The sequence below is a fragment of the Anabrus simplex genome, chromosome 12, assembly GCF_040414725.1.
Source record: "Anabrus simplex isolate iqAnaSimp1 chromosome 12, ASM4041472v1, whole genome shotgun sequence".
NCBI lineage: Eukaryota > Metazoa > Arthropoda > Insecta > Orthoptera > Tettigoniidae > Anabrus > Anabrus simplex.
Window position 1 is genome coordinate 12921402 of NC_090276.1, and position 22577 is coordinate 12943978.

Here is a 22577-nt window from a genome sequence, read left to right on the forward strand (position 1 = left end):
CACACCTCCCAAATTTTGTTTGTCTAGCACAACTCCTTGCTGGTGTTAGGATTTAATTTTCTGCCAGTGTACTAGTCTTTGGACATCCCAAGAAGCGTGATTTAATAGTGCAGCAAGTCACTTACGACTGATAATAGTTGAAGGGATGTTAAACACATGGAGTGTCTCTAATAAACCCACGGTGTTTGTACTCTGCGCTGCTTTAAGCATGTATACAATCATTTATGAAATCTTACCTTATATAAGATGCTGGAAGTGTCTTCCTTCCTGGATTACATAAGCATTATATCTGATAACCAAATTCTGGCTGATGCGAGTGAGTTCTGCCCCTGTAAAGTTTTCTTTCAGTTCCTCCAATGTGCGAGGATTTTTTCGATACACTTTTTCTTTCAGTTTATCCCACAAAACAATAAGTTATATTACAAGATCCACCTTTTCAGTACGAGATATGTTGTTGATTAAAATTACAACATTATTTATTAAATGGTATCGGTTTCAACATCCATGGACGTCATCATCAGCCAAATATACACAAAGATACACATTAAAGTCAAAACATAAAATTGACCCTCATAATTATAATTATCTATAACAAGTTAAAATATAAAGCATATTTATGCTAAATGTCCAGGTTTGAATATATAATTAGTACAAGATTGACAACTTGTTAGTCACTAATGAAATAAAAAACTAAAGTTCGTAAGCTTCGTAGAAATAAGTTTGAGGTCATTAACAGTTTTAAAATTTGTTAAATTTGGATGCTTTGTATGGCATTGGCGTCAACTTATGCTAGGTGTGATGCAGTAATGTTAAATGGACATTTAGCATAAATATGCTTTATATTTTAACTTGTTATAGGTAATTTTAATTATGAGGGTCAATTTTATATGTTTTAACTTTAATGTGTACCTTTGTGTATGACCCTATTTGGCTGATGATGACGTCCATGGGTGTTGAAACTTGTACCATTTAATAAATAATGTTGTAATTTTAATCAACAACATATCTTGTATTGAAAAGGTAGATCTTGTACAATCTAACTTATTGTTTTGTAATCTCTATTCAGTACACACCAAATATGAAATTCTTGACTTTAAAAGTTTACCCCACATGTAAAAATCACACACTGTTAGATCTGGAGAAGGGGGAAATAGACGAGCACTGATCACTGTCTGTAAATGCTTCCGCAATTGTACGAAGAGAACCGCACATCAAACACCAATCTTCCTAAACTTCATAAATACCATTAGGATTTTCTGCACACAGATAGCAAGAGTTATGTCTGTTCACATGACCATTACGATGAAACCAGAACTTTTACATATGAAAATATGGTGTTGCAGTGATAACTGTCTCACTGGGATTCAGACTGGCACTTGCTTGTTCCTCCCATACTGCAGCTGCCCTAGCCTAGAGTACAAACACTGTGAATTCAGTCTGGGTTTATAAGAAAGGCCCTGTATTGTGCCAACAAAATTAGGGTGGTTGACAAATATCTTGAATGATCACTGTATTTTGTTGGTAGTATGTAGTTGTTTGTTTACATACACACTTCCAATTGTTGACAGTACTGCTGTGTTTAATGGCAACAGGTTATCGTTGCACCTGCGGATAACCCTGTGTGAAATGTTCTAATGCATAAGAAAACCCTATTGGCCACAATCTCCAAGTTCAATGTAGTAAGTGTCTCCTCGAAGAATTCTGATATCACACAGTGCTTTTCTTGCAGGTGCTTCGATGATGTGTATTAAGTACTGCTATTGCACAAGCGGGGGAGTAAAAATGCTCCCCTCTTGTGCAATAGTAGTACTGTATTAGATGTACCTACTAATATTAATTTTTCTGTATATTTTTTTTCTTGAACAGGAAAGTTTGTGATTTATAAAAGTTTCGACGCTGAACCTGGACACCTGAAATGAGGTGTTGGACTTAGGGTATATTTTTAAGCTGTTTTTCTGCTCAAAATGTGAAATTTTCAATAAATTTTTTAATATTTTAAGGTTTTTTTTGCTTTTTAAGCTTGATTTTATAAAGATTTTTAAATTTTTTTTGCTAAGTTTATGAAAATTTTGAAAAACTAAGTCCAATTATCTGAAATTTTGTTGTAAAATATTTGTAGAATTTCTATTTTTAATTCAATTATGAAAAAAATACACAAAAAAAAAAAAAAACTAAGTCCAAACTTTTGTAATTTGTATGTAGTATGGAAAAGTGAAGTGTTTAAAATCCATATGTGCATTTTATTAAATGGAGAGGAAAGTTCAAGGAATATATATAATATAAAAACAAGTCCTCTATTTTCATCTTTTATTACATAATTTTCTCAGCATTACATTATAACCAGCATACTGTAAGTATTATAAGCATTCACATTATCCTTTGTTAATCTCTAGTCATAAAACAAATTTGACTAAATATCAAAAGCCTAGTACATTCAGCAATTAATAGGAAGCAGTTATCAACTTTCAATTAACAGGCCACAATATTAAACAAAACTAATACCAGACAAATGTCCTATTTGCAACACCAGCATTATAAATGTAAACACTTCCATAATCTTGTACATGCTATATATTTGGATCACTTTTCAAATGTCAGAAATATTTATTTTCCTACATTGAAATTTTAATATGAAATGCCAAATATGTAATTGATTAATTTTCAATTATATCTATATACTAACTTTTGAGATGAACATAATTAGATTTGTATTTAATTGCAATAAGGTAGCCAACTCAAAACAAAGTTCAGACAGCCATTTTGGACATTGATATTATTTTAGAATATATGAGCCATATAAAACTATTTTATAACATGCCCATAAGTACTATTAAAACATTTAATAAAAATGGCTGACTCAACTTCACATAAATTCAATTATGCAGTATTTCCTTTACTGAAATAAAAGTATTAGTGAATTTCTTTAAATTATATTTTATTTCAATAAAAAATGAAGTTACTGTAAATGTTATTAGATAATAAGTCACTTTGAAAACTTATTTTAAATTCTGTCATGTTGCAGGTCAAGAAACCAGTTTAGTTATAGAAAGTTCCACCATATACTTTAATTATATTCAATTAAAATTGAAATTTGACTTTCTTCACCCTGCTATTTTTACCAATGTACTTCATTACTTGATTAGAAAGTTTTATGAAGGAAATGCATGTAAGTGTTAGTAACATCCAACTTGAAATGATTCACTTCAATAAAAAAAAGTTCCTGTGCAAAATTCAAAATTAAGCCACTAGGTATTTTCTGATCTTGGTTGCTGTAACTTGTTAACTGCCATAGTAGCAAATCTCCAACTCCAAGGAATGCAGGAAAATACAGCTCTCACCAAACTGCAAACAAGAAAATATTTTTACAACTTTGCTGTAAAAAAATTAATCCCTTAAACCATAATATTTATAATTTTACTTGGTATTCAGGATGTATCAATAGTATATACTGAAACAGCTCTAAGTACACAATACACAAAGCAAAAAAAAGTCTTAGTAGGCCTAAACATGGATCTACAAAAGAGCTGTTTGAAAGATAATTTAGAATTTGTGGTTACCAGATCTGACAAGTGTGTAAACATCATCCTTATTAGGAAAAGGTACTAGTACAACATTAAGAAAAGATATACTTTGGTAGAAGTGCAGATTGTTTTCTTGTTCATTAAAAATGAATTAGTATGTTACAAGGACTGTACAGTACTTTTAAAGGAAGTGTTTACTTTTCTTGTACCAAAGTAAATTCTTAATGTTGTATTGGTACCTTTTTCTAACTAGGATGACATGTGGACACAAGTCAGTAATGGCTGGTTAACACAAATTCCAAATTATCTCAGAAGCAGCTCATTTGTGGACCTGTTTACTAAGACTTTTTGCTTCTAGTATACTTCCAGCTGTTTCAGTTTGCACTTTTATACCCAGTATAATAATTATTCAGTATACAACCAAAAAATTGCAACAATTAAAAACAAACCTATCAAGTTTCATTTAGACAAGTGGTACATGCAGTGAAATCCATCAGAATTATTCACATGCAGGGTCCAGATTTTGACAACTTTAGAGCAAATGCCTGAAAAGCCTTATATCTCATATGTTTTTAACCTATTAAGTGCCAAAAATATGCAGGAATATTATTTATTTACCAAAAACAGTAAATAAGCATATTCACTACTTTACCCTTTACCCTTATTAAAAGTATTTACTTCATTACAATAATACAAAACAAGTTGGCCATGCATTTACAGTTGAGCTGTCAGCTTGCATTCAGGAGCTAGTGGGTTCAAACCACTAATACCAGCAGCCCTTAAGATGTTTTTCCATGGTTTCACACTAGGCAAATGCTAGGGCTGTACCTTAAGGCCACAGCTACTTCCTTCCCCCTCCTAACCCTTTCCTATCCAACAGTCAGCACAAAATTTTTCTGTCAGCAATACATAAAGCAAATTTAAAAAAATACAGAACCCCAAGAGAAAATTACTTCAGTCTTTTCTGAACACATTTAAGACTGAGCAGGTGAAATTAGACCTTACACTGGACTGAGCATTTTAATGCATTTTTACATTTTTATACAAATGTAACCTTAGTCACAAACCTATTTTCAATTCAGCAACATTAGAGCTACATATGCATACATTTATTTTCAAAATTGGAACAAAACCAATAACTTTAATTTTTTTGTTTAAATTTCCTACTTCCAATTTTTCATTTCCAAAATGCAGTTACATATTCACACACCAGAATACATTTTTTGAAACACAACATACCTACTAATCATTGAAAACTGAAAAATAGTACATTAATTGTGGAAATTGGCCCTAGTCATCAGACTGTGGCTTTGAACCTGCCTCTGTTATACCAACTTAGTATCACAATAGAACTAGGTTCCAATCATGTGCTGCTACCTGGTATTCCTTTAATGAACTACAAGCATTGCATAATGTGTTCCAGCACTCAGCTAACATTTGTAGTACGTCGAAGCGCATATATAAGCACTAGATCTGAACGTCGTACGTTGCTCGTCCTCCACGGAATATTACCATCGGCACTTATCTTCAAAGTGTTACATTCAGTTCTTATAAAGCCTATATTTATAATCATTAAGATATTACTCAATCCACTGTTCTGGATACCACAAGTTCATTACAACCCACATTGCTGTATGGTAAATATCTGCTGCCCCTTTCACTTCACATATTTCTCAAAGGAACTGACCAGCTGTAGAAAAAATATCCTCACCAAAATTGTGAAGTAATTTTCCTTCAATGGATAGCTTTATGTGACCATTGTCATTCTGACACAGAGGTTCTCACACTGGACATTCCGTCCCACAGGTGCCCAGCATTGGAAGCGGGCAGGCAGAGCATAATGCTATTCAACCAGTGATGTGGCTACACAGGCTGTGAAGGTTGGGCAAAGTTCTCCCAGTCACTGCAGTAATACCAAGAGTTTGAAATAGAGGCAGAAAATTAAAGAACTAGGGCAGAAATCCATGCTTTCAATTTACATTGTAAGAAATAAGTTATTTATGTTCATTGCTGTTTATGTATTTTCTTCAGATACAATAAAAGGCCTACAACCTCAAATATTGTTATAATGTACATAATGAATTACAGTTTTCACTATTACATTTTAAGAGGTGCTTTAGAAATAGTTCTAATATAATAGAGTTACGGTGGATAAGCTGTGGCTTGTGGTTATTTGGATTTAAATTATCTGATAAACTCACCAACAATCCAATCATGCTTACTGGGAATAAAATTAGCGAGATTTATTTGAAGGCATACTGTACATGTATCTGGTAAATATATTTACACTGGTGATATTCTTTAATCTTGGATGGAAAATTATATCCTCACTCATGATTAAACTACTCTCCATTTAGAGGCTAGCTAATATCACTGGACACTTGTTAAATTTTAAAGTATTTCTTGATGAAAGATTGTTAGATCTTTAGAAATGCATTTCTTAAATAGTATATATCCGGGCTGGCCACAACGAGGCTCGCGAGCCGCATGCGGCTCTTGAGTCAGTCTGGTGCAGCTCTTGACATCAAGCTTAAGAGTAAAATTGATATAATTAATGGAAACTATCATCTCGCAGTCAGCAGCAGTCAGCAAGCAGCGATGTGCGGCTTAAATTCAGTAAGTATAAATATCGATCTGAACTAACTGATGAACAGTTAAGTGTAATTGTGCGAACTGTTCTTACCAATTATCAGACAGATTTCAAAAAAACTAACAGCAAAAATGAATACTCAGAAAAGTACTTCTCAAAAGTAAAATCCCATTCCTTGATGTGTACCTAAACAATAATGTTCTGTGTGGTGTAGAAAATAAATTTTCTTGTATTTGTTTAAAATGAAAAATGTGTCTTCATTTTATAAACCATTTTGTAAACATGCTTCCAATTTTTTCTCCTAAATTTGCTGCTCCCAAAATTAAGGTTAGTGGCCACCTGTGGTATATATATTAAATGCTTAGAATTTTTAAGTCAACTCAGGGCCATAGTGGTAAAGCTTTTTGTAGTAATGAATATTATTTTGTTCCTTATTGGCCCCGATGTGCAGAGAAGGACTTGCTTCTACTGAGGTATGTATCCGATTCAAAACTAGTAATTACTTGTTTAAGACTGATATTCACAACAGTGATCACTTAAGATTTTACAAGCACAACTGTTATTCCCAAGTACATTATCAAGAGTTAAATGGACAATTCAACTGTTTTTATCAATCATGACAATTTTAGCAAAATTTGCTAAGATTGTATTTCAAATGTCATACCATACATGAAGGTTTTTTAATGTGTCTTGCCAACTTTAATAATACCTATTGTATTCTGATATAGTAATGTTAATTTATTATAGCTGATGTCCCTTAGGGGACAAAACATGTACTAAATATAATTATAAATTATATTGAATAGGCAGACCTCTGTTATAAAATTTATCTTAAATATTCTCCATTTGATATATAGTCAATACAGGATTATTAGAAATGAAGCTGTTAAAGCTTGTTACATGTAAAGTATGTGCTGTAACATACTGATATGAGTTGGTTCACATGTGTTCAAAATACATAAATCCAACTGTTACTAATGTTTCCAACTCTCTTCCCCTGGGGTAAGGAGCTTCAAAGCCCCACGAGGTGATGGGCATTAAAATCTCTCTCTCTCTCTCTCTATATATATATATATATATATATATAAGAGTTGTCTGTACATTGCTCAGAATTTGAAAAAAAGTGGTATTTCTATATCGGTCATGTCCACAGTAACAAGGAAACGCACTTTACTTTTCCGTAAATTCTGTGTCTGTATGTACACGCATCACAAGAAAACGGCTGAAGATAATTTAATGAAAATCGGTATGTAAAGTTAGGGGATGAGCCACTACAATCTAGGCTATAAATAATTTTATTCACACTGGGTGAAATGGTAGTTTAGGGGAAGGCCTTAAATTCAATTCTCAAGTATTTATATTATTAGTGGTCCTATCAGTAAATACTACATAACTAAAGTTACATAGAATTATATTTCCAATCATTTATGTCTTGTACATTTTTTCCGTACCGGCTATGATAAGAGATATTCACGAATTTCGATTTTTCTTGCTAAGTCCATATCAACACCGAGCCACAAGAAAATGGGTGAACAGAATTTAATGAAAATCGTTATATAGTCGGGGAAAAGAAACTATAGTCTAAGCTTTAAACAATTTTACTGACCCTGGATGAAATGGTTGTTGAGGCATAAGCACCTAAAATTTAATTTTTAAATACCTATGTTATGGTCCTATAGAAGAGTACTACATAACAAGTTATGGAGAATACAATTTCCAGTCATTTAGGTTTTATTCAGTTTTACCGTACCGACTATGATAGAGTAGTATTTCAGAGTCTGAAGAAAACTAACTTTGAAGGCCTACAATATCAAAAGCGCAGAACACTGGTTAACAATAACATTACATCGACTATTGTTGGTTGTGATGTCCTCGATGGATGGGATTACTGTTGCTTACCGATAACAGACTGACTGAATATTGGCAGGAAATAGCAGGAGAGTTAAACTTATTTCCTTAGCATGCCATTTCTCTGATACTGCTGTTACGTAACACACTGGTACATCATAGTACTCCAGCTATTCGATCCCTACACTGACGCGCTGTTTTGAATGAGCAGTGTGCACATTCGGCAGAGGTTCACTTAGTAATAGTAGTATGACCTCGTCTAGAATTACAATTTAGGCCTATTCCAAATTATAGCACTACAATTCACTAAATAATTCAAAATGCAACCCAAAAAGAGTCATTTCTTAAGAAAAAAGTCTTCCTCTTCACTTTTATTAAATTCAACATTCATTTCATTCCAAATTAGCAGTGAAGAGGGGTTTTCTCCTGTCTTGGAGGAAAAATTTGCCTCCTATCAGATAGATTTTTCCACCACCAGTGTAGTGAAATGAGATTTTCCAACTCATCGGGTACTCCTACAAAACAGATTAATGAAAGGCCATAGATTTTCCCTGGGACTCTACTATTCGACCCTCCACACCGAAAAAAGGACAAAGAGTGTTCACTGATCACGGCTGTCTGCGGCTTGGTCATTCCAGCTCTGGAACTTTGGACCGTTAGATCAGCAGCGTAGTACTGTTCATTAAAAGTGAAAATGCATGGTTTTTCATTTGATCGAGTGTTTCATATTGCTTTTAATCGCACCATTCCTACTGATATTGTAATGACCTATGTTCATTTCAGATGGGAAAACCACTAAGAGTTTTTTTGAGGAAGTAAAAAAAAAACAGGTGGAGAGTGTCTGCCATTATAATGAAAACTCCCCAGGACTGATTGTAGGTAAGCAGGCCTACCATTACAATGAAAATTCCCTAACCCAGTCTTCATATGAGAAAAGATGTTTGGTGACTTCCCTGTCACATTTCTAGGGTAATGTTAAGGGCTACGCAATATAATACAATCTTGCCCACAAGGTGTGCACCACCTAACCTAGAATTCTGTATACAATGTAGAATTCCGTAGCGAAGCATGGGTACACCAGCTAGTCGCCCAATAAGAGGAAGGGAGGTGGAAGCTGATCTATCCACAGGGGCTCCAACAAATTGTACCAAACTGCAATCCATGTCCACGCCTAGGTCGCCAATTACAAGAGGTAGGGGATACCGCAGGTGTATTCTACATGTGCCCCCCCACCCGCAAGGGGTGATTAGAAACAGTATACCACCACTTCCCCTACCCTGCCATCCAACATTCTGATTGAGAAAATTTTTTCAACCAGCAGGACTAACTGGCTAACTACAGTGTCAGACCTTTTAGACTTCAATGCCTTAATCATGGACATATTACAAAAATAAAATAAAAATGTGTTTCACCAGCACAGGCACAAATGTGAGAAGTACAGTAAGTTATTCTTTCAATTTCTCTTTCTCAATGTCCACTCCACTCCCCTATATGTGTTGTGTTAAGCAATGCACTCCACTGTATTGCTTGCCAACTGCACAGCACACTTAAACAGCCAATGCCATGTGGCCCTCAGACATGCACTCATGTCTGTACTCCATTCACTAGTAGAGATTCTGATATTTCTGTGTATGCCATGCATTTACTTTGGGAATTTTGTATGCTAATATTAACATAACATACTTCACTGCTAATGTGTTACAAATTCAGTATACTATGTCACAGGATGTAAGAGATATGAACCAGTTACCCCTGGCAATTAAACAGTTTAAGGGAAAATGAAAAGGACTGATTCTTATATTATTGGATTTATTATGCCAACAAATTTTCTGTGACATTTTCTGATACTCCATATAATCTGAGACAAAGGTATCCTACACATTAGCTGAATTAGTGCTTGCTTACTTTATATTTTCTCTTTTTTTCTTTTGCTGTCTTACCCAGGATAATCCAATATATTTTTAATTGTATGAAGTTCTATTTTACTTTGAAATCTATCCAGATATTCAATATTAAGTGGGTTTGTCTCCTTATATATTCTACAGACATGCCACTTTATTTCTCCACATAATTCTGTTTCTCTCTGGCCCTTATAGGTAGGTACCCAATTTTATTTTTCAAACAACATTTTGCTAATTTCACAGAATTCAAACAATTTTTCTTTTACATTCAGAAAATCTGCTTTCGAGTATCTTTTACTCAAATAGACACTTTCTTTTCTTTGTTCTGTATCTAGCACAGTAGTCTCCCATTCAGTCTATACAGCCTACTTTTCACTTTAGGTTACATCTGATGTTTGCAGGCTAAATCCAATATTTCCTTCCCATTTCACCTCTTTAATGTTAACCAATATTGTTACCTTTTTAACTATCAGAATTGTATGAGAAAATACAAGCTAACTATATTCTGGTACCTCCATTCTGCAGAACCTGTTACCTATCTATTACCTCTAGTTCTTTACTTCTTCAGTACCCCATATTTCTGGCTACAATGTAATATCAAGGTACACTAGGTACAAAGGAGGTAGCAAATAGTGCAGAAGAGCTCTCACTTTTATCGATGTATAATGCAACACTTTCTAAAAGCAGGTTGGTTTTATTGAGGATTCAACTACATGTTATTCCCAATCCTTTTACTACAATACCCCATTTTTCAGCATAATCTCCGTTCAATATTACGGCCTTACGTCACTGTAATGTAAGGGCCCGCATGCCTGCATGGTACCACTCAACTGATCGATGTTGGAGGCAACGTCGTGCTGCATCGATAAATTCCCCATCATCCATGGAGTGCATCCTTCATTGGGCCAAACAGATGGAAGTCAGAAGGCATAAGATCCAGGCTGTAGGGTGGATAAGGAAGAACAGTCCACAGAAGTTTTGTTAGCTCCTGTTGGGTGCACAGACTTGAGGTCTTGCATTGTCGTGAGGAAGTTACGTTTGCATTTTTGTGGCTACAAACATGCTGAATTACTTTCTTTGGTTTCCTTAGAGTAGCACAACATGCTTCAGAGTTGATTATTTCACCACGAGGGAGGACATCGAACAGAATAACCCCATAATCTATAAATATAGATATTATTATTATTATTATTATTATTATTGATAAATAGTATTGATTAGGTGGAAAGTCCAATCTTTATACTTTTGATCAACAGAATAACCGTCCAGCTCCACGGCTAAATGGTTAGCGTGCTGGCCTCTGGTGCCAGGTGTCCCAGGTTCGATTCCCGACAGGGTCAGGAATTTTAACGATCTTTGGTTAATTTTGCTGGCATGAGGGCTGGGTGTATGTCTTCATTTCATCCTCATCACAATATGGGCATCACATCAAAAGACCTGCATCTGGTGAATCAAACATGTCCTCTGACATACCTGGCACTAAAAGCCAGATGCCATTTCAACAGAATAACCCCTTCAGAGACCCAGAAGACCATAGCCATGACTTCACTAGCTCAGGGTACTGTTTTTAACTTTTTCTTTGTGGGAGAGTTGTGGCACCACTCCATGGATTGCCATTTCTGGTTCAAAGTGATTAATCCACGTTTCATCGCCTGTGACATTTCTTCTTTGCTCTTTATGGTCTTCCAGTAGGTGTCGAGGAATGCAGCGGGAACAAAGCTTTGAATAGTCTGACTAGTGAGTAAGTATGTCAGCACTACCCACATAGACATCAAGTTCAGCAGCAAGGTGTTTGACTGATCCTTCGATCACCTCAAATAAGGGTGTCTGCACATTCCAATTTTGCAGGCATTACAGCTGTGTGCAACCAGCCAGTACTCAGATCAGAGAGGTTTGCTCAACCTTGTTGTGATGAGTAAACACACCTCGCCCAACAACTCAGTGCTTTTGTCCACTGCCAGGTCTCCTACACATTCTGCAAGCACCCTGGTTTTCCACCAAAAGAAACTCACTAACTGCTCTGTTTGGTGTACACCTCCGTTACAGATGCCATTTTGTAGGCTAGCTGAAGCACTGCCAACTCTCTGAAATTAATGAAACTACAAGACAAAGCAGGAGTATTCAAAGATGTCCCAAACAATACACCATTTTTAAAAAAACCAAAATTAGCCAAGAAATAAAATGTGTTGTATTATATATTTAATTTTCCTCATACAAACATTCCTCTGGAATTCCAAAGTACCAACAAAATCAAAGCTAGTGATGTTCAATCAGTACTTCACACCTACTTAACCTTTGGTATCTAAATTACACCCTCAACTAAGGACTCTCCAAGGTTTCAGGCATCTGAGATTATGTTTCTGAGGTCCACAATGCAAAAAACAAAACTGGACAACTTAAGGAATGACGTGGTTAAAAAGGTAGCTGGGAATGAGACACTGTTGGATTGGGTCAGCATGTCCAGATTGAGGTGGTTTGGGCATGTAATGAGGATGGAGCCACCAAGGACAACTTAACTCAGAGACACATGGCAGGAAAACTAACAGAGGCAGCTTTTCAGGTGAAGTAGGTGAAGTGCCACTTCACCACTTATTTTTACCATAATGAATTACTTAAATTTATTTTTCTTATGACATTTGTTGGTTTTACGGAAAGAAAATGCTTTATTGTACGGCATTTGGAGCACCTCATCACCTGACGAGAACCAGGGGAACTCACGAAAGCGCCGGTTGTCGGCAACAGCACGGCGCGCAAGACTGAAGACTAGATTCCGCAGCTGCCTCTACCTCCCAATTGCTCCCTAGTAGTGCTTGGCCTTGGCAGTTGCCATGTCAACCGTGACGTCACCCGCGTACTTTCCACATAGAGGAATGTTCCAGTGAAGTTATCGGAAGATCGGAATGTTTCGTCTTCCCTGCGTCATCCTTTGTGAAGTACGAGTACTTACGCATCGAGGTTCATTCGTAGTGTTGTGCTGTTTTATTTAAATATGTATCCTATTTATGACAGTGTGCATATTATAAACACCATTTTCACGTTTGAGAAACGAAGATCAGAATGAAGTTTTATGTTTTGATCGCCCTACTGAATCACTGCAAATTTGTGCTACAAAAGTGAAACATTCCAGTAAATCTTACAATCGGAGTTTCAAACAATCATGGTTTAAGGAATTTCCATGGTTTTGCTCCTCTTCAGCTCTACAGAAGTTTTGTTGGGCCTGCTTGCCTTTTATTAATAAAAATAACGTTTGGAATAAAGGATTTTCAGCCCTTTTGAACATAACACGTTCTTTACATAAGCACTCAGACTCTGCAGAACAAAATACGGCAGCTAGATTTCAAGACATTGGAAACAAACCAAAATACGATCTCTGATGTCCTGAAGGAAAATGCCAGACTGTATATTGTAATTGTACAGTTCAGTGAAAATGTACATTTAAATAGGCTTTTCCTTCAGTTGGTACTTGATGCAGTGCTCTATTTAAGTAAGCAAGAACTAGCTTTTCGTGGTCATGACCAAACAAAATTCAATAAATCGTGGTCACGTGCTGGACCCTCCGCCAGTCACAGGTACGAGTACAAAACAACCAAAAACACGTAGTTCCTAAATCTTGTCCTCTGTGGTGTAGTGGTGTGTTTAGCTGCCACCCCAGAGGCCCAGGTTGTACGAGGGCTGGAACAGGGTCCACTTCACCTCGGGAGATCAACTGAGTAGAGGTGGGCTCGATTCCCACCTCAGCCATCCTGGAAGTGGTTTTCCGTGGTTTCCCACTTCTCCTCCAGGCAAATGCCTTAAGGCCACAGCTGCTTCCTTCCCTCTTCCATTCTTCCCATCCTCCACCAAGGCCCCCGTTCAGCATAGCAGGTGAGGTACTGGTCATCCTCCCCATTTTTATCCCCCAACCCAGAGTCTGAAGCTCCAGGACATTGTCCTTGAGGCAGTAGAGGTGGTTTCCCTCGCTGAGTCCAAGGGAAAAACCAACCCTGGAGGGTAAGCAGATTAAGAAAGAAGTTCCGAAATCTGCCGCTCGAAACCAAACGGGTAATATCTTTTCACCATACTTTACAGCCATGAGCCGCCACTGAAAACTAATGGTGAGAAGACCAAGAACCCAATGGATAGACATCAGATCGGGGAAGGACACTGGAGGACTTTCTTAACAGAACACATTTCAATAAGACAGAATGGAACAGGCTCACTAACAGTACCCAGGAAACTGGAACTGCTCTGGATTTTAGCAGCAAATTTTATTTTTCTGCAGTTAATTTTCATATTTGGCATTTTCCCCTCCAAACACAGGCAGGTCATTGCCACCAGTGAACTTATGTAAACAAATAGACATAGCCTTCCTTAAATCCCGGACAGACATGTCTCTCCCCTTTCCACCGCTGGCAGCTTAATTACCGCTCTGTTAAGCGAGGCCAAGGATTTACTCTTGTCCCTCCCCTCGCCAGAACAACCGCATTTAAATGGATTTTACGCAACGTCTGCTCGTATCTGGAATCATCTATCACCTGAGGTAAATGAAAATGAAATGGCGTATGGCTTTTAGTACCAATATAAATGATCCGTTACCGGACATTATAAATTTTCCAGCTGACTCATTCCTGGTTGCTAGCGTTTCGGCCCTGTGTGCTAGGTTGGGCTCGTCAGTTGGTACCTAGCACACCTACCAAGATGCATGGCTAGTGCATACCGTGGCTTTTAGTGCCGGGAGTGTCCGAGGACATGTTCAGCTCGCCAGGTGCAGGTCTTTTGATTTGACGCCCGTAGGCAACCTGTGCGTTGTGATGAGGATGAAATGATGAAGACTACACATACACCCAGCCCCAGCGAAATTAACCAATGATGGTTAAAATTGCCGACCCTGCCGGGAATCGAAGCCGGGACCCCCGTGACCAAAGGCCAGCACGCTAACCATTTAGCCATGGAGCTGGACATTACCCGAGGTAAAACTGCTTCCTCTTCCTCAATGTATATGCAAGTAGAAACCCATGTGTGATGTATATAACTTGTATAAATTAGAATTGCAAGAAAGATGGGTGTAAGTACAGCTGAATGTGTGGTTGTGAATGAGTATGTGAGTATGTATACAGGGGTACGAGTGAGGGTATAAACGGCTGGGTCTTCTTACTCTAATATGTATAGAATAAATCATCATTATTTTTCTAAGACTACAGTGTTTTGGAGTATATATATATACATATATATATAAATAAATTTAAAATTGTCTACATATATGTAAATATTCAGTAGAGTTTATGTACACATACATGTGGTGATGGAAGCACTTCTGCGTATGTGGTACTCGCCTTTTTTTCCATCTACCACCCCTAAATTGTAGATGTACAGTTTAAGGAAAATTATAAAACATCTTGCTATGAAATGTTCACTGTCCTTTCATTTTTCCTGATCTTATTTGTTCTTTCCACTTCCCATTAGATGCTAGTATAATTCCTAAATGTTCTATTTTATTCACTACCTGGAATTCTACACCTTCAATCCACTTTTTTCTTCAGCCGCCCCCCCCCCCCCTCTAAATGTTAATTTTTAAATTCCATTTTGTACAATATTAAGCAGTTCTTGCAATGCTTCTCTGCATATTAACTAATGATAAAGATAGCATGTTATGAAGACCATACCAGGAATTTCTTTAATGTTAAGACATGGCCTAGTCATGTTCTCTCTCCTTCCCTCATTTTCCAAAATATCATTTATGAAAAGTAAAAGGATGGATGCAATTGAACTAACGAAACAGATTTTTAACGTGTTGGACAACCGACCTAATGTCTCAAATGGTTCAAGGAAGTAAGGAAGGACCTCAGAAGCATGGGACTGAATCAGAACATCTCTAACCAAACAAAATACATATCAGTGATCAACAACTTGAAGGGCTTTCACGATGAGCAAAAGCAGGACTGCAGCTGGACTGCATAGAGAAGACAGGCAGCCACAGAAAGAATGCAACACTTTTGGCCTGAAATCCAGAAAGCCCTTAGAGTTACTTGACAGGGTCTCTAATGGCCCTACACGAGAAAGAAAAAATGTAGGTGATAATTTTCACCAAGGCTTTAGCCCAATACTTTAACAGATCTCTCCTGTCACTAAGTAGTTTTTCACTTTAATCTTCCAACTCGTTGGCCTTCTGTTCAGAGAGTTCTGGGTTCGATTCCCGGCCGGGTCGGGGATTTTAACCTTAATTGGTTAATTCCAATGACGCGGGGGCTGGGTGTATGTGTTGTCTTCATCATTGCATCCTCATCATGACGCGCAGGTCGCCTACGGGTGTCAAATAGAAAGACCTGCACCTGGCGAGCCGAACCCGTCCTGGGATATCCCGGCACCAAAAGCCATACGACATTTCATCTTCCATTTAACCTAAGAATGCAGTTTTCTAATGGTATTAATTTTGATAGACACCACTATTCTTGCCAACTTTGCACCAACTGCCTTCTGACAGAAACAAACTAAATCTATGGCTATAATATGTAATTTATCACTTTTTTACTTTAAGTACCTTATTGTTTTCATGGCAAATTAGATTGAAGTTCTCATTCCCAAATCAAGACTGGTACACCAAAGCTCTAGTAATCCTCCACCCATTTTGAGTTTTTCCAGTATACCAGTAGAAAGTTTGGTAAGTATGTCCTCTATTACAATTTGTAATAGTTCTGTCCCTTTTATACTTCGGAATTTATTCCTTCTTGCCAAAATGTTACGATTCTCTTTCCATCAAGAATGGTGTTAAATATCTTATTCCCAGCATAAGGCTTTCCAAAATTCAAGAGATTCCACTAAGAGCAATGTGGTAAGTTAGCTGCTATGAGAGAATTGCATATACAGTCAGGGGGAAAAGTATATGTACACCTTAAACGTTAAGCAATGTTGTCGTTTGTAGTTTATGCATTGCCCATAGGCTGCTAGAAATTTTACTTTTCTATATTTTGGTATTTCGCAAAACATGAATATGACTACGTACCGGAAATAACAATAGTACTTTAGAAATGTTTGTTTTAACATACATGTCATCCAATAAGTTTGAAATATAGATGCATAAAAGTATTCGTACAGATGGTTTATCTCACATCAAGGTCCTTGATAACATCCCTTGCGATGCAAGTAAGCAGTAAAGGTCACGTCTTGTACCAAGTCAGTTGTGCTTCAGTCATTCAGATGGGCTGCAAAATGAAAGAAACAGAAGAGTGAAGAATTGTAATCCAGACTCCTAATTCCTGTAAATCGCTCTCGGAAATATCGAAACTTGTGAAGAGACCAAGATCTATAATTCAGAATTACTGACAGGTATGGGGAGAGAAAATCTATCAAAAATGCACGTAGATATGGACGACCATGCAATCTAGATGATCAAAATGAAAGACTAATCCTCAGGAAAGTTAAGAAAAATCCTAGAATCAGTGCTGCAAAACTGAGGTCTGAACTAGGAAATGATTTAAAACTTAATATCTGTGCTTCCACAATTCAGAAGTTTTTATATACAAATGGGTATCATTGTAGAAATGCCCGGCAAAAACTTGCCATCACCCCAGAATATAGGAAGAAAAGACTACAATATGCTACAGACTATAAACATGCTTCTCTAGAATTCTGGGATCGAGTAATATTTACGGATGAAAGTAAATTGACAGTTTTTCAATAATATGGCAAAAAGGTGCGGAGGAAAACGAACACAGAACACAAATAAAACAATCTGCTTCCTTCAGTGAAGCACGGTGGAGGTTGTTTAATGGTTTGGGGGTGCATGAGCTCAGCTGGAGTAGGTTTCTTAGAATTCATAGATGGAAAGATGGACCGTAAATAATATACTGAAGTTTTGAAGAAACGTCTAGCATCTAGTGCCGAAAAAAATGGGACTTCTTGGTAATTATCTATTTAGGCAGGAGAATGATTCAAAGAATACGGCCCTTGATACACGATTGTGGATTTTATAAAACATACCGAAATATATGGTAACACCCGATCCCCACATATGTATCTAATTGAACATGTGGGCTCATCTTCAAGAGAGACTGAGCAGAAGAAATATTTCAAAGCCAGTTTTGAAAATGGCTCTTTTGGAATAATGGGGTACGACTGAGTCCACCTTCACCTCCAAGCTAGTTCATTCACTGCCTAGGCAGCTTGAGGCCATTTTAAAATCAAAAGGATTGCCAACAAAATACTAAATGTGCACAAAAATCAGCAGGGAATAAAAGTAAAACCGGACTGTACAAATACTTTACGAGTATGAAATGGTATTTTCATTTATTTATGTAGGCTACTAGCAAGATACCCGTGTTTCGCTATGGTATTATACCGAAATGTATAATTGAATGCTTATCGTTTTATATAAAATCCGCCGAAATTCGTGATTGACTTTTTCTGAGAGAATCTGCCAAAATTTGCAATCTGACTCGTTTTCTAATAGATTACGGCAAGTTTCCTCCCATTTTTCAATCTTTCTTTCCAGCAATCTATTTTGTACTTCCCGGGCTAGGTCCAGGTATTCCACCCGGTCAGTTGTGTCCCTAAATCTTTGCCATCTTTTCCTATAAGCATTTTTAATATAGATCAAATCCCTCAGGACATCCGGCATGGTGTCTAGGGTGCCTTAGCGGTACTGAACAGGCGGCCGGACTGCATTCTTATCCATTATCCATCCAGGATCCATTTCCAGCGCGGTCCGCACATTTGACGACGGTCCAGAACATTATTATTATTATTATTATTATTATTATTATTATTATTATTATTATTAGATGTTCTGGAGCCGACAGCAAGATGCAACACCGCTACTTGGCGGTAAATTACATCTGCTGCCATTGTCATTGTTGACAATGTGACCAGCACCACTGTCGCGCGTAGGCAAGTATGCGGGATTTCTGGCGATACGATTGACATACTTCTGTGCATTATTGACCTTATTATAGAGGTGAACAATTTGACGGTCAATCTCATTCCTATCGTTTATTTCAAATGTGTTTAAATTTTTATTTATATGCCAGGAGAATCTACTGTAATCTAAGAATGTTCGCCGAAGGAAAAGATGGCTGTTGAAAACGAACCCAGGAAAGATTAAAAATGATCAGAATAAGTACATCGAAAATCTACAGCCTGTTTCCAGTCATTCGACAGGGTCAGGAATGGAATGAATAAAGCCCCATCTAGCAGCGACAATAGGAATTGTGCCTGCTGCTGAAGCAATCTGGGGCAATGATCGATGAATGACAAATGAAATGAAATATTGGACAGTGTTGCTGGAATGAATGATGACAGGGAAAACCGGAGTATCCGGAGAAAAACCTGTCCCGCCACCGTTTTGTCCAGCACGAATGTCACATGGAGTGACCAGGATTTGAACCACGGTACTCAGCTGTGAGAGGCCGGCGCGCTGCCGCCTGAGCAACAGAGGCTCCTTACAAGTACATTATGAACAGTAAAATCAATTGGTCTCGCCTCCTTTTACACCCCACCGCCGTTAAGTTTATTTACCCCCCCCCCCCAAACAAAATTAAAAGGCGTGTTTCTTTATGTTTAAAGGAGATTCCAAACACCAATGTTCATGACTATTACCTTCAGTTTTGAGATATAAGTATCCCCATAAAAATAATTCACTTCTTTCACTTCCTTTCACACTCCTCCCCCCGCCCAAGTGAAATTTCCGGCAAAAAATACTTGTTTAATAGTAAAAGGATCTTCTAAATACCAATTATCACGACTACCTTCTTCAGTTTTTTATTTTATTTGTCCTCATGAAAGGAATTCAACTCCTTTACACTCCCGCCCCCGAAGATGATTTCCCCACCAAAACGCGTTTGTTTCTTTTTAAACAAAATCCAAATACCAATACCAATACCAATTTTCACAACTTTAGTTTTCATTAGATGTATGTATTCTCATACAATTAAGTCAATTTTTCAATTCTTTCACCCCCTACCCCCTTCATTGGATTTTTCGAGAATACATGTTTCTTTACTTTCACGTCTGTAACATCTTCATTTTTGAGATATCAGTAGCCTAATTAAAAGTATTGAACACCATTTTCAGTCACTTTTACAACCCCCGAACAAACCAAGTGGTATTTCCGAAAACTAAAAATACATGTTTCTTCTTTTTAATACAGAAAAAAATACCATTTTCCACTTCTGTAACATGTTAAGGTTTGAGATATACTGTAGAAATTCTCATTTGAAATTTTCCCCCATTTTTGGTTTCCGTTAAGTGGAGTTTCCAAAAACAACGTGTTTCTTTACATTTACAGGAGATTCCAAATACCCACTTTTTACGTCTAACATTTTACGTTTCTCAGATATTCTGTAGATATAGTCTTAAAAAATTCACCCCAATTTTTTCACCCCTGTTTAACCACCATTAATAGGATTTTCCAAATACAAAAATACGCGTTTATTTTTAAAGGAGATAACATACAAATTTTCAGTTCTGTAATATCTTCAGTTTCTGAGAAATGCATACCCTCATTAAAGGCAATTCAACCCCTTCACCCTTTTCCACCTTTCCTATTGCGATTTTCTAAAAACACATATGTGTTTCTTTGTTTTTAAAGGAGATTCTAAATACCAATTTTTTTACATCTATAAACTTTAAAGGTTTTGAGATATAGATACAATCATTTTAAAAGTACACCCTCTTGTCAGCCCCCCATTAATTGGATTTTCCAAAACAAAAAGTACGTGTTTATTTTTAAAAGAGATCAAAAGTACCAATTTTCAGGTCTGTAATATCTTCAGTTTCTGAGATGAGTACCGGTATCCTGGTTAAAGGCTTTTAACCCCTTTTTCACCCCTCCTATTGGGATTTTCTGAAAACAAAATATGCGTTTCCTTATTTTTAATGAACATTCTAAATACCAATTTATACATCTGTAAACTTGTAATGTTTTGAGATATAAATGTACTCATTTTAAAATTTCACCCCCCTTTTCAACCACCCATTAATTGGATTTTCCAAAAACAAAAAAATATGTGTATTTTTAAAAGAGATCAAAAGTACCAATTTTCAGGTCTGTAATATCTTCAGTTTCTGAGATATGAGTACCGGTATCCTGGTTAAAGGCTTTCAACCCATTTTTCACCCCTCCTGTTGGGATTTTCTGGAAACAAAAAAATACGCATTTCCTTATTTTTAAATAAGATTCTAAATACCAATTTTTACATCTGTAAACTTTTAAAGTTTGGAGATATGGATACACTCAGTTTAAAACTTCACCACCCTCCCCCCCTTTTCACCCTCTTAGCGACAGAATATCCAAAAATTCTCTTAGCGAGCACCTACATCTTAATATGAATGTATCCCCAAAATTTCATTTCTTTATGCCCAGTAGTTTTGGCTCAGTGATGATGAATCAGTCAGGACAAGTTATTTTATATATATAGATTAATAACAGACATCTATCAATTGTATGTTTTATGATGTGTATATCTTTAGTGTACAGAAAGCTAACCTATTGAAGTTATACAACGTACATGACAATAAGTGTACCAAGTATTTCTGTTTCAGTATTAAGTGTACAAATACTTTTTACTATGACTAAGCTTCCTCAATAATGTCACCAGAATTATTTGTAGAGTAGACTAAATGCTCGTAGGATTTTGAAGGTGCTGTGGTTTCCTACAGTATGACAAACCAGCCAAATATTACTTAAAATTATACATACTGTGCAACAGCAAAATGTTACACATCTACTTTTGAGCTGTATTGCAGAATTCAGAAAGCAGGTTGTTTTAATGACTTCCAATAAAGCATTTGACATCTTAAGAAGACTGACCATTTCAATACAAAATGTGAGCCAAAACACAGATAACCATTCCTCCAGTTATGAGTTAGAAATGTATCTGCATTTTTTGGTACTTTTAAAAAGAACAAAAGAGAAATACCACCCAAGCAAAACAGGAGCTTCGAAGTTTTGTATGTTTGGGTCCCAGTACAACTCTAAGTCAAATCTACACAGGGATTTTTGTCAACGATGCACAGCTGCAATGAATTTGAAGACAGTCGTGAACCTTGACTAAAATGTGATTAATGAAGAAGTCGACACATTAGATCTAATGTCAGCATCTTCTCGAATCGCTAAGGAGATGGCCAATGGCTGAATTCTTTTGCTATGTGGATAAAGAAGGAATGAATTTGATGATCATTTTCTTTGGAAATAATCCCAATAAATTGCACAGAAGGTTTTTCTAGAATCTGAGTATGCATGTCCAATCCTTGTCCCGTTTCTCTAAGGTTCAGTAGTTAGCAAGATGAATCTCTGTATAAAGTTTAAGACCAGATGCCTTTCCTAACCACCGCAGGAGTTAATGAGATCAAATAAATAACGTGATGGCCAACCTGTGACAAAGTTCAGTGAATAGTCCTGTACTATCAACATAGATGAACAATGCATGACAGTGACCTTACTGTCCTTCGAAATAGTCCCCTCCCATAACTATGTACTGCTGAGATCAGCAATACATGTCCTGGAAACTTTGCAGGAAGGCTTCACTTGGGATGGTGTTCAAAAGCCTCGTCACGTTTCGTTTGATGTCAGGAATATCGTCAAATCTCTTTCCTTCCTAAGCAAGTTTGAGTCATGGGAATAGGAAGATGTCTATAGGATTGAGATCTGGCAAGTATGGGGGACGTTCAAGTTGCACTACCCCATTTTTGCCATGAACTGTTCAACGATATTAGCTGTGTGGGGGCGAGCATTGTCATGGACAA

The 22577-nt window shown here is 36.8% G+C and overlaps 1 long non-coding RNA gene across 1 annotated transcript in view; it reads right to left on the reverse strand.

The window, feature by feature from the left end:
- Positions 1-2300: 2300 nt before the first annotated feature.
- Positions 2301-22577, reverse strand: part of LOC136884075 (uncharacterized) — a 54018-nt gene continuing 33741 nt past the window's right edge. Inside the window, exon 3 of the long non-coding RNA XR_010861300.2 lies at positions 2301-3342. This is a non-coding gene — a long non-coding RNA (uncharacterized lncRNA). The remainder of the gene's footprint in view (positions 3343-22577) is intronic.